This window comes from Bos indicus, chromosome 6 (assembly GCF_029378745.1).
Source record: "Bos indicus isolate NIAB-ARS_2022 breed Sahiwal x Tharparkar chromosome 6, NIAB-ARS_B.indTharparkar_mat_pri_1.0, whole genome shotgun sequence".
NCBI classification, from domain to species: Eukaryota; Metazoa; Chordata; class Mammalia; order Artiodactyla; family Bovidae; genus Bos; species Bos indicus.
This window is the reverse complement of record NC_091765.1, coordinates 14,032,155-14,044,388: the sequence shown is the minus strand read 5'-3', so window position 1 is coordinate 14,044,388 and position 12,234 is coordinate 14,032,155. Positions and strand designations below refer to the sequence as shown.

The window sequence follows — 12,234 nt, the reverse complement described above, 5'->3', positions numbered from 1 at the left end:
CCTTTTTCATATCAAGAACTGCCTGCAGAGACCACATGTGAGGAACTGTGGTTGACATCCAGGAGCTAAGAGTGGTCCCCAGTCAACAACAACCAAGAAAATGGCAACCTTGATCCTTCTCTGGAATTCTACCAACAACCCGCATGGGCCTCAAAGGAGCCCCTATTCCAAGCTTCACATGAGAACTGTAGCATTCTCAGCTCTAATGTGCCCAGATTTCTGTCGGACAAGAACTTGAAATAATAAATGGGAGCTGGGTTGTTTTTGGGTTTTTTTTGCTTTTGTATACCGAAGAACCTTTATAACTTTTCTTTGAAATTCTTAAATACTTATAAAATGTCGATGCTCTAGTTATAATATCATTTTATAAACATTTAAATGCATCTTCATTTATAAATATATTTACTTCATAGAACAGATTGTTTAATGGGTGTTAAATTTGTGTTAATTTTTAGGTAACAATAGAACACTAATATGGTTTTTTTGGTTAGAGGAGCCCAGTGGATTATGAGATCCCCAGTTGATCTGATCCTGGAATCCCCAATCACTTATTATGAGAGCCAGAGGCTATGGAAGCAGGAAGAAAAGGGCCAGTTTGGGAGAGTGAATTGTTCTACCAGGGCTTCCCTGGTGGCTCAGACTGTAAAGAATCTGCCTGCAATGCAGGAGACCCAGATTCAATGCCTGGATCAGGAAGATCCCCTGGAGAAGGGAATGGCAACCCACCCCAGTACTCTTCCCTGGAGAATCCCATGGACAGAGGAGCCTGGTCATGGGGCCGCAAAGAGTCGGACATGACTAACAATTAAAACTTTTTTTTTTCTTTTTATTAGTCATTTACTTTCTCAGTTTTGGGGAAATATATCAAAAGGGCTCTACCAAGATTTATCAAATTACTACTAATGAAATCTTTTATTCCTTCACTTGAGAGGATACTTCTTTAACCCAGCAGGCTCAAAAAGGACTGAGAAAATTAAAAGTTATTGATATCAATAATTTTTTCAATAAAATGTTAAGCATTTACCAACCTTTTCATGTACTTTTGTTATTTTTTGTCAGAATTTGGAGCGCAGATTTGTACTGAAGGATGATGTCCACTATGTGATGCAATTAGACAGTCCTCACTGTTAAATCAAGCAGCCCGACGAGATTTTCTATGAGATAAATTCCAACCTCAATTTTCAACCCCCCCAAAACTTGGTAATATAGGTGTCCCTGTGACAAGCTCAGCTGTACACACTAATTCTAAAATAGAGTACTGACTGGAGCCTTAACAAGAATTTCTTTTGATAATAGATCAAAAACAATGTCATGCTCATTTCTTCTAACTGACATTCTCTCAGTGGACTGGCTCTCCATTCTGACTCAATCCAAATAAGGAGTTTTCTTACACTTTCTTAAGACGAAGGAAATTCTCTGTAGCAATACAACTCCCAGAATACCTTTCACTAAAGCAATTCCTAAAGGGGAGTGTCTTATGGCACAGAACTGCTGAAAAGTGCCCGAGCTGAATTACACAATCAAACTCTGAGACAATAACAGGCCGTGTTTTCTTTTAAATTCCTACTTCCTGAAATGGAGGCTGTTTATAAAAAACAGTATATTTCAGGGCACTTGTGCTGTAATTAACTTTTTAAGAGTTAGATTTGCTGGTTTAAAGTGTATTTCCTCTTCCTCGAGATAATGGTGAGTATCAGCCTTTTAATGACAAAAGCGCAGTATACGTAGGTATAAAAGAATAATTTTTAAGGAAGTATTTTCTTAAATTGTGATCCTGTTTCCATCCGGTGGTCTTCTCTACATTTAAATAACTTTGGAGTTTCTAGAACATTTGCACTTCTGAAAACTCCCTAGAAAAGGAGGGGGAGTGGGGGGCGGGGAAGGGTCACCTATAGTGGTGTTAGGTTATTAGGAAGAGAAGAAAAGAAACGGGTTTTTTTTTTTTTTTTTTTAAGGTTTAAATGATAAAGTCCTCAAGTCCAGAGGCATGCTAGAGCTGTTAGTGAAAATCTGGCTTCATTTATCACTGAATTGAGGTGTTTGATTAAGTAGTTGGGATTACTTATTTGAAAAATTAACCCTGGGACGTTTGGCTGGAGTATGTAGGCAGTGATAACAGCAGCTATCACGTTTATGATGGCTTCAATAATTTCTCCAGGAAACAGATAAGGCTGGAGAATTACTCTTCTCATTTGGGAAGAACCGAGGGGAATTCTACATATAAAGAAGTATTATGTACAGGGAAAATATCTAGAAAAATTAAAATTCTTTCGTATTTGTATTCCAAAGAGTCTTTTCATTCCAAAGCGTTTTCATTAAAAGCATTATTCTTTAATGCCAATTTTAGCATTTAAAATTAAGGCTCCAAATGACTTTGGAAAGCCACAGGTTAAAAACCTTTAGAATTGTTTGGAATTTGCAGGTGGGTGAGTGTGCAAAGAGGCAGGATCAGAAAGGAGGAGACTTTATGTCACAACGTAATGGCATCTCTGTAGTGTCCGCATCTATCTGCCTCTTCTTTAGACTTGGTGCAGCTAGTACTCTTATGAGAAACCGTATCCACTTTTGGTTGGCTGATACTTTATTGTTATAAACGTTTATAATTCCTCACTTGGAATGACTTGCTGTACAAGTCTATACTGGTGTTTCAGCACTGTCTCCACATTCTTTTGTTTCTCCTCTTTCTTCCCTGCGAACTAAAAAGAGCAATAGCAGTCGTACCACAGAAGCTGTGTTCCCCTAGGAACTGATTGGTCTGTCAACAGATTATGTGACTGTATGGTATGCATTATTTGGGGTAGGGGTGGGTGTAGGTTAATTTACCACTTAGAAGACACACAGACCTAAACAATTGTCAAACCAAGTCTTTCTATCCGCTTTATATCCAAAAAAATTTGTCTCTCTTCGCATCTCTTCTGTCCAAATTCTATCAACCTGTAGCCTCAAGGAAACAAAAGACTTTGAATTATTCTAGCAATAATTTACTTTCTACTGCAAATGTCTTTCTGAGCCTGAGATGAATTCTTCAATTCTTCCCCCAGCAAGATACCAGAATTTTATACTCATCTACTTGCATGAGTAGGGAGACAATAAATGTATATAAATATTTTTTGAAGTTGAAAAAGCCATATGTAAATTATGATGGACATTATAAAATCCCACACAAAATAATACTGTGTAATGAGTGCACCTGACTTGTTAAGCTGTAACAGTCTCCCTTCAAGTGCTGTGTGATTTAAGCTTGGGTTTAGAAGCTGGAATTTTTATTAAGAGTAAATGTGTGCATTTCAAGATATTTCTGAAATTCCATGGCTTCTCCCATTCCAAAAGAATTTCACTGACCCTTTTCCCAGAACATAGCACATACACTGCTTTTCCTGTCCTTTAATCTATTTCAGAAAATGATGGCTTTTCAAAATAAAATGTTCATTGGAAATGCTTTTATTTCCTGAGTTTTAAGTCTCTAGCTTGAAGAACTTTAACAGGACTGTACATTCAAACTTTTGGTGTAAACTAATTCCTATTTCTTTTTATTGTATTTGCTACCTCTCTCTATACTCTGGTCTTTGTTACTGACGCGCAGGCGTGCTCAGTTGCTAAGTTGTGTCCGACTCTTTGGTGACTCCATGGACTGTAGCCCACCAGGTTCCTCTGTCAATGGAATTTTCCAGGTAAGAATACTGGAGAGGTTTGCCATTTCCTCCTCCAAGGGATCTTCTCAACCCAGGGATGAAACTCTCTTCTCCTGCATCTCCTGCATTGGCAGGCAGATTCTTTACCACTGAGCCACCTTCTTATTGACAGTGACATCTATTTTTGCCATGTTGCTTTGCAAATCACAATGAAGATGTTGTGATTTCCTTTGTTTCTAGAGTTCTATGGGACAGACAGATTTAAAAGTAAGAATATTATCTGATGCCGTCTTTCTTCTATGGCTGAAAAAACAGAAAGAGATGATCGCAGCTTAAATATCAGTTACATATTCATTTAACTTGCCCAAAGTATGGTATACAAATCACCGATTTTAGGTGACACATATCCCTACTTTGAAACTTTGAGTTGTGCTTAGTTCAAGGTACATTGAAAATGTAATTAGCTTTTAAAATCTATAATTTCATGGATATTATTGCTCAGGAAGATGTTAAGTAAAAATAAATTTACTATTGATTTTAAGAAAATGATTAAATAAAAACTATTACAGGTAATACACAGATATAGTAAAGATTGTGAAGGTGGCATGTGACTGACGAAAGTTTTGGAGATACTGCCCTATCATGTTTGAGAAGTGGATATTTTCTGAACCAGTGAAGTATCTTTGAATTTCACTGGTCCTTGGTGACAGATTTCAATGTTAACACGATCTGTTGAATTGCCTAATTATAGATGTACAAAATATAGATAGATAAAGAAATGCTTTATCAAACTTTTATCAGACCTGCAGCCCTCACCACTTGTCATAAAATTGAAGAGATGCAGAATCTAGCTAATAGTTTTTGAAATAAGAATCATAGAGAGGATGAATTACTCAGAGTAAGGATTATGGCTCCATTCTGCCTGTTTCACTGAGACACCATTAACTCTGAAATTGGGGTGGGGTTGGGGCTGGAAGGTAGGAGTTTGGGGAGGACATGATAAACATCTTGCAGGTCCAGGGCCATTAATATATCATGGTATGTGCCAGTGACCATTAAAATGGTCATATTGGCAATTTTAAGGGATTCATTCTAGGGAGGAAATAATTCTAAGTCCCATGGAGAACATGTAGCTGCTATGCTAGCAGACCAGGCTGACACTGATCCTATTACTTGCTGCTGAATTTTGAGAGATGTGAAATAGTATTGTAGAATCACAGAGTTGGAAAGGACTATGGAGTCCTTAGCAAACCCTCCTAATTCAAAATTGTTTCTTTTCCTAACATTCTTTTTTACATTTTATTTTTAAATAGATTTTTAAAAAGAATACATAAAATTGTTTTATGCTAGAGTGTAATTTACAATGTTGTGCTGGTCTCAGGTGTACAACAAAGTGATTCCATTATACGTATACAGATACATGTATATGTATCCTTTTTCAGATTCTTTTCCCATCGAGGTCATTACAGATATTCAGTAGAGTTCCCTGTGCTATGCAGGGGGTCTCTGTTGATTATCTGTTTTATATATACTAGTGTGTATATGTTAATCCCAATCTCCTAATTTATCCCCCACCACTCCGCCTTTCCCCTTTGGTAACTTTAAGTTTGTTTTGGAAGTCTGTGAATCTGTTTCCGTTTCGTAAATAAGTACTTTTGTATCTTTTTTTTAGAGATCACATGTAAGTAATGTCATACGATTTTTATCTTTCTGTGTCTAACTTACTTCACTTAGCATGATAATCTCTAAAACTCCCCCAGTTTTAAAGGTGAGGAAATTGAGGTCTAGCAGGGAAAGGTGACTTGCCTAAATTCACACAACTAGTTTGTGACACAGACAGAATTAGAACCAGATCTCCTAATGTGTGATGAACGGAAAGCGACTGGGAGGAGGGGACTACTGTGTGGCTAGGATTCAACATGAAGTGAACAGATCCCAGAGTTCAGGAATTCACAAACAGGCAGTATCTAAAGGTCTGATAAACCAAGGAAACATGTCTCTCACTCACCATAAATGACATTCAATCTGTTCACCGCTGCTAAATTAATAAATAATAATATGTGCTCTGTTGCTTCAGGCGAGTCTGACCCTTTGCAACTCCATGGACTGTAGCCCGCCAGGCTCTTCAGTCCATGGGATTCTCCAGGCAAGAATACTGGAGTGGGTTGCCATGCCCTCCTGCAGGGGATCTTTCCAACCCAGGGTTTGAACCCATATCTCCTGAATCGCCTGCATTTCAGGTCGATTCTTTACCGCTGAGCCACCAGGGAAGCCCCTGTAAATAATAATATAAATGTTTATTATTCAGGCTTCCCGGATGGCTCAGGGATAAAGAATCCATCTACAGTGCAGGAGATGTAGGAGATACAGTTTCAATCCCTGGGTCAGGAAGACCCCCTAGAGAAGCAAATGACAAACCACTCCAGTATTCTTGCCTGGAAAATCCGATGGACAGAGAAGCCTGGTGGGCTTACAGTCCACAGAGGTCGCAAAAGAGTTGGACATGACTGAGTATGCACACATTCATTGTTTATTAATGCATATTTATTAAGCATATTCTGTGCAGTAGTCCGCCCCCCCCACCGCTTATCTATGGTTTTGCTTTTCATGGTTTATTTACTCTTGATCCAGAAATATTAAATGAAAAAATTTCAGAAATTCCTAAATTTTATTTTTTTAATTCTTTTTAATCTAAAAAGAAAACTTTTTAGCTGTGCTGGGCCTTCATTGCTGAGCGGGCTTTTCTCTAGTTGCTGGGGGTGGGGGAGCTACTCTTCTCACTGCATTGTCTTGCACCGGCTCTAGGAGTGTGGGCTTCAGTAGCTGCAGCTCATGAGCTCAGTATTTGCAGCTCCTAGGCTCTGGAACACAGGCTCAACAGTTGTGGTGCCTGGGCTTAGTTGCTCCTCAGCATGCGGAATTTTCTCAGAGGGAAGGGATCAAATGTGTGTCTCCTGCAACAGATTTTTTACAACTGAGCCACCAGGTACTTGCTAAGTTGCTTCAGTCATGTCTGCTGCTGCTGCTAAGTCACTTCAGTCGTGTCCGACTCTGCAACCCCATAGACGGCAGCCCACCAGGCTCCCCCTTCCCTGGGATTCTCCAGGCAAGAACACTGAAGTGGGTTGCCATTTTCTTCTCCAATACATGAAAGTGAAAAGTGAAAGTGAAATCACTCAGTCATGTCCAACCCTTAGTGACCCCATGGACTGCAGCCTACTAGGCTCCTCCGTCCATGGGATTTTCCAGGCAAGAGTACTGGAGTGGGGTGCCATTGCCTTCTCCTCAGTCATGTCTAACTCTTTGCAACATTATGGACTGTACCTCCCAGGCTCCTCTGTCCATGGGATTCTCCAGGCAAGAACACTGGAACGAGTTGCCATGATCTCCTCCTGGGGACTCTTCCCAACCCAGGGATGGAACACATGTCTCTTATGTCTCCTGCACTGGCAAGCCAGTTCTTTACCTTTGACACCACCGGGACGCCCCCAAAATATGAAATTACCTCCCCTTTTGAGTAGCGTGATGAAATCCTGCGCTGTCTGGCCCTCACGTGAATCTCGTGATTTGAGTGTTTGTGGAGTGTTGCCCACTGTTAGTCACCTAGCGGCCGTCTTGGTTATCCAGCACATCGTCACAGCAGTAAGTCAACCTTGTTCTACTTCATAATGGCCCTGAAGAGCCAGAGTAGTGACACTGGCAATTCAGGTATGCCAAAGAGATCCCATACAGTGCTTCCTCTAAGTGAAAAGATTAAAGTTCTTGACTTCATAAGGAAAGGAAAAAAAATTGTATGCTGAATTTGCTAAGATCTACTGTAAGGACAAGTCTTCTATTCATGAAATTGTGAAGAAAGAAAATAAAATTTGTGCTAGTTTGGCTGCCACACATCAAATTACAAATGTTTTGACCATAGTTTGTGATTAATATGGAGTTAAAATAGAAAGGCATTAAATTTATGCAAAAAGTTATTTTGAGAGAGAAACAGAGAGAGACCACATTCGTGTAACTTCTTTTATAGTATATTGTTACAATTGTTCTCTTTTATTATTATTGTTATTCTTCTGCTGTGCCTAATTTATAAATTAAACTTTGTCTTAGATATGTATTAGGGTATATATAGGATTTGCTACTGTCAACCAAAATTGAATTCACAATAAAGTTAAGAAGAAAACAGTGTTAGCATTGAAAAAAGGAAAAACTTGATCTTTGCATTCCCACCTTTGAGGTCTGGTTAATGTATTGGGCTTCCCAGGTGGCTCTAGTGATAAAGAACCTGCCTGCCAACGCAGGAGACATAAGAGATGCAGATTCGATCCCTGGGGTGGGATCGAATGGATGCCTCCAGGGGGCATCCCTTCATGCCCCCTGGAGGAGGGCATGACAACCCATTCAAGTATTCTTGCCTGGAGAATCCTGAGAATCCCATGGACAAGGGGGCCTTTATAATGCAGGTGAACATTGCACACTAAACGGGGAGGGAGAAGGCCCAAATGGAGAGAGAATTTTATGCTTAACTTTTCTTGTCTTCCTTTAACATATAAATTTTATCCCATCAATTCTATCCATGGTTTCAGGCATCCACTGGGGTGTCTTAGAAACAATCTCCTGTGGATACGGGGAGACTGCTGTATGTCAGTCTTATTGCTACAAGGCTTATATACATTTATTTTATTTAATACTCACTACAGTTTGTGAGACAGGTACTATTATTCATCATATTTACTTAATAAATGGTAATAATTATTATTGCCACCTCTTTGCTATGCTGTTAACATCACTTCATTACTCTGCCTCGTGCAATACCCTTCCTCTACCTCGAATTCCAACCATTTACTAGAACTCTGCCAATTGTCTCTCGATATCCCTTCTGAGTAAGATGACACACGTGCCAAACCAGACCTTCCCCGGTACCTGCAACTGTGTCTGTCCTTCACTTGCCTTCCTGACTTGAACAAGTAACTCCAAAGGAGGTTCTGGCCTTACCCCAGGCTCCTGCGTCCTGCTATTAAGTGAACATGCCTGCCACATATGCAGTAGGAGAGATCTTTTCTTAGGAACACTTTGATAAAAGTTAACAGTTACTACTGAGGGTTGGGATCAGTCATCTGTGTTAGGTGGGATGTGGGGGCAGGCAAAGTGGTGAGAAGTCTAGTTCTGAAGTAAGGCTGACAGAGAAACAAGAGATAACACATGCAGAAACTGCCCCCAAGTTAACCATAGGATATGAGTGAAACAGAGGAAGGCAACGGCAAGCCGCTCCAGTACTCTTGCTTGGAGAATCCCATGGGTGGAGGAGACTGGTGGGCTGCAGTCCATGGGGTCACTAAGAGTCAGACACGACTGAGCAACTTCACTTTCACTTTTCACTTTCATGCACTGGAGAAGGAAATGGCAACCCACTCCAGTGTTCTTGCCTGGAGAATCCCAGGGACGGGGGAGCCTGGTGGGCTGCCGTCTATGGGGTCGCACAGAGTCGGACACGACTGAAGCGACTTAGCAGCAGCAGCAGCAGCATGAGTGAAAGAAGCGCCACCGAAATATGTACGGAGTTACAATGTTTAGTTAAATCACTTCTGAATGTATCTAGGCATCACAGTTGAGAGACAAATATCCGACTGCTTGATTATGGTCAAAGAATACTTAAATTTTGGGAACTTACAGTTTTTAAAACTTCATCATAAATATTATAACTATGCATAGAAATAATGCTATCAAACTACAATGCTTATTTCTTAGTGCGACCATGGGTAATTCTTCTTTTCTTTTTTACCATATTTTTTCTCCAAACTTTTTACAGTAACACTGTTTTGCTCTCACAATAATAAAATGTTTCAAAATTCTAGAGTCTTAAAAAATATATCAGAAATAACTGTGGTACAACCTTAAAATCATTTATGATCTAAATACTTCTTGATCATGGCTTCTGGGAAGCATCTGGTAGGCTGGTAATAACTCTCATTTGCAAGCTAGTAGCCACCATGTGTGAAAAGGGAAGTTAGAGTGAAAGAAAAGCATTGCTTATTATGCAACAGATTTCAGAAGTTCCACAGCATCTTAACACCATAATTCCCACAAGTCACAGTTGTCAGAGGAAAAACTTCTTAGACTGAAGCTGCACACATACAAAGAAAAAGACTCAGCGGACATGAGGGAACCAAGGAGTTCCCCTGGCCAAATTTTCTCCAAAGATGTATCCCTTCCAATCACCCCATCTGCTTCCACTCAGCCTCTTCTGAACACACAGTTCCTCTAAGAGCTGGCCTTTCGTTTCACTTTCCTGGAAATGGGGAGTCATTAGCTGAGGCAGATCAGGATTTCAATGTGGACATTTTTGAAAATGTGATGCTTATTGAATATCCAAATGCACATAATAAAACAAACAATTGAAAATATGCTTCTGTAAAGTTCAAGAGAGAAGTTTGAATGGGAGAGAGGAAATAAATGATTTTCAACCAATACATGTTATTTAAAGTATTAATCACTCAGTCGTGTCCAACTCTTTGTGACCTCATGGACTGTAGCCCACCAGGCTCCTCTGTCCGTGGAATTCTCCAGGCAAGGATACTGGAGCGGGTAGGCATTCCCTTCTCCAGGGGATCTTCCCCACACGAGGATCAAACCCATGTCTCCTGCATTGCAGGCAGATTTTCCATCTGAGCCACCAGGGAAGCATATGTTATTTAAAACCATAAACTAAATGAAATCACCAAGGAGTGGATTTAGATGGAGAAAGCAAGAGGACCAGAGACTGAGCCTTTGCACAGTCCAACCGGATGGGATTTAGGAGAGGAAGAGAACCAGTCAAAAGGCCATGAAGGAGTGACCCGTAATGATGGAGGAAAGACAAAAGACTGTGGTGTCCTGGAGGGCGGTAGAGGAGGCAGGGTCTGCATCACATGCTGTTGGTGTGTTGACTAAGATGAGGAATGAGAATGGACCACTGGACTTAGGTATATAGAGTTTATCAGTGACTTTGATCAAGGCATTTTCAGTAGAGTGATGGAACAAAAGTCTGATTGGAGTAATAGTTGTCTTCCTGTGTAATCGAAAGCGAGGAAGAGTGATGACCAATTGTAACTTCTCCACTCTCTTGGGGGACAAAGGAACATGAGTTTCCTCTGTCCACTTATCTGGATGTTTCAGATAGCAAGCATGCAGCAATACCTATGACACAATGCAGGAAATAAAAACTTAGAGACTATTTCTTACTGTGTTCGTTCAAAGGCCTCTGCGTTTAAAAATTTTTTTTAACTAGGAGGTTCTTCTAAACCAGAAATGGATTGAAATCTAATAAACACAGATTTGGGGTAAGTTTTCATATGAAACTTTTGAATTCTTTTTTTCCTAGTGCTATAACTCTATATAGTCACTGTAGAAAATATGAAAAGAGGAAAATAATCAAAAAGTATGACTTTAGAGGCAAAAGCTCAATATGTTGGTGTATTTCCTTCTGATTAATTTTTTATGTTTCCCTTATTTTTTAATTGGTGGAAAATTCCTTTACAATTTTGTACAGCAGTGTGAATCAGTCATAATTATATGTATATCCCTTCTCTCCTTAGCCCCCTGCACTTCCACCCATCCCACCCCTCTGGGTCATCACAGAGAGCCAGGTTGGGTTCCTGGCCTACTGACTATTTTTAAATTGTTTGCATGAATTGTGGTAAAATGCACATCAAGTTTACTTTTATAACTATTTTTAATGTACACATTTAAGTGGTATTAATTTACATTCACCTTGTTGTGCTACCGTTATTCCCATCCATCCACTGAATTCTTTTCACCTTGTACAGTCAAACAATCACTTTTCATTCTCCCCTCCACCCAGCCCTGGCAAGCATCATTCTACTTTCTGTCTCTATGAATTTGACAACTCTAGGTACCTTGTGTGAGTAGAATTGTTCTCTTGTGACTTGCTTATTTCACTTAGTATGATGTTCTCAAGTTTATCTTATTGTAGCCGTTATCAGAATTTCCCTTTTAAGGCTGAATAGTATTCCATCATATGTGTATACCACATTTCTCATATCTATTTGTCTATCAATGAACATATAGGTTGCTTACATCTTTTTTGGCTATTGTGAATAGTGCTGTTATTAACATGGTGCACGGATATCTCTTCAAGTCTCTGCTTTCAGTTATTTTGGGTATGTACTTGGAAGTGGAATTGCTGGATCATATGATTTTTCTACATTTTAATTTTTTTGAAGAACCATCATGCTGTTTGCCATAGCAGCTATACCATTTTGTATTCCCACCAACAGTGTGCTAAGGTTCCAACTTCTCCACATCATGGCCAACACTTTTTCTGTTCCTGTTTTTTTTTTTTCATAGTAGCCATTCTAATGGGTGTGAGGCAGCATCTCATTTCAATTTTAATATTCATTCCTTTATGGTTAGTACTGGTGAGCTTATTCATTTCCTTAATGGTTAGTAACAGGGAGCTTCTCTTTTCCTATGCTTATTGAGCTTCTCTTTTCCTATGCTCGTTGGCCATTTGTACATCTTCTTCGGAGAAATGTTGAAGTCCCTTGACTAATTTTTCAATTGGATTGTTTGTGTTGTTGGGTAGTGGATATAAACTCCTTATCAGCTATAT

General features: G+C 39.6%; 1 protein-coding gene across 10 annotated transcripts in view; it reads left to right on the top strand.

Moving 5' to 3' along the window:
• The first annotated feature begins 1,142 nt into the window (after positions 1-1,142).
• The window catches only part of ALPK1 (alpha kinase 1), a 123,935-nt gene continuing 112,843 nt past the window's right edge, over positions 1,143-12,234 (top strand). For 4 of the 10 annotated variants that reach the window (XM_070791054.1, XM_070791057.1, XM_070791056.1 and 1 more), the window contains exons 1-2: positions 1,151-1,686; positions 3,584-3,671. The gene's annotated coding sequence lies outside the window, so the exon portion shown is untranslated. Of the gene's footprint in view, positions 1,687-3,583; positions 3,672-12,234 lie in introns of all 10 variants that reach the window. The other 6 variants (XM_070791055.1, XM_070791059.1, XM_070791058.1 and 3 more) reach the window with 4 other exon arrangements.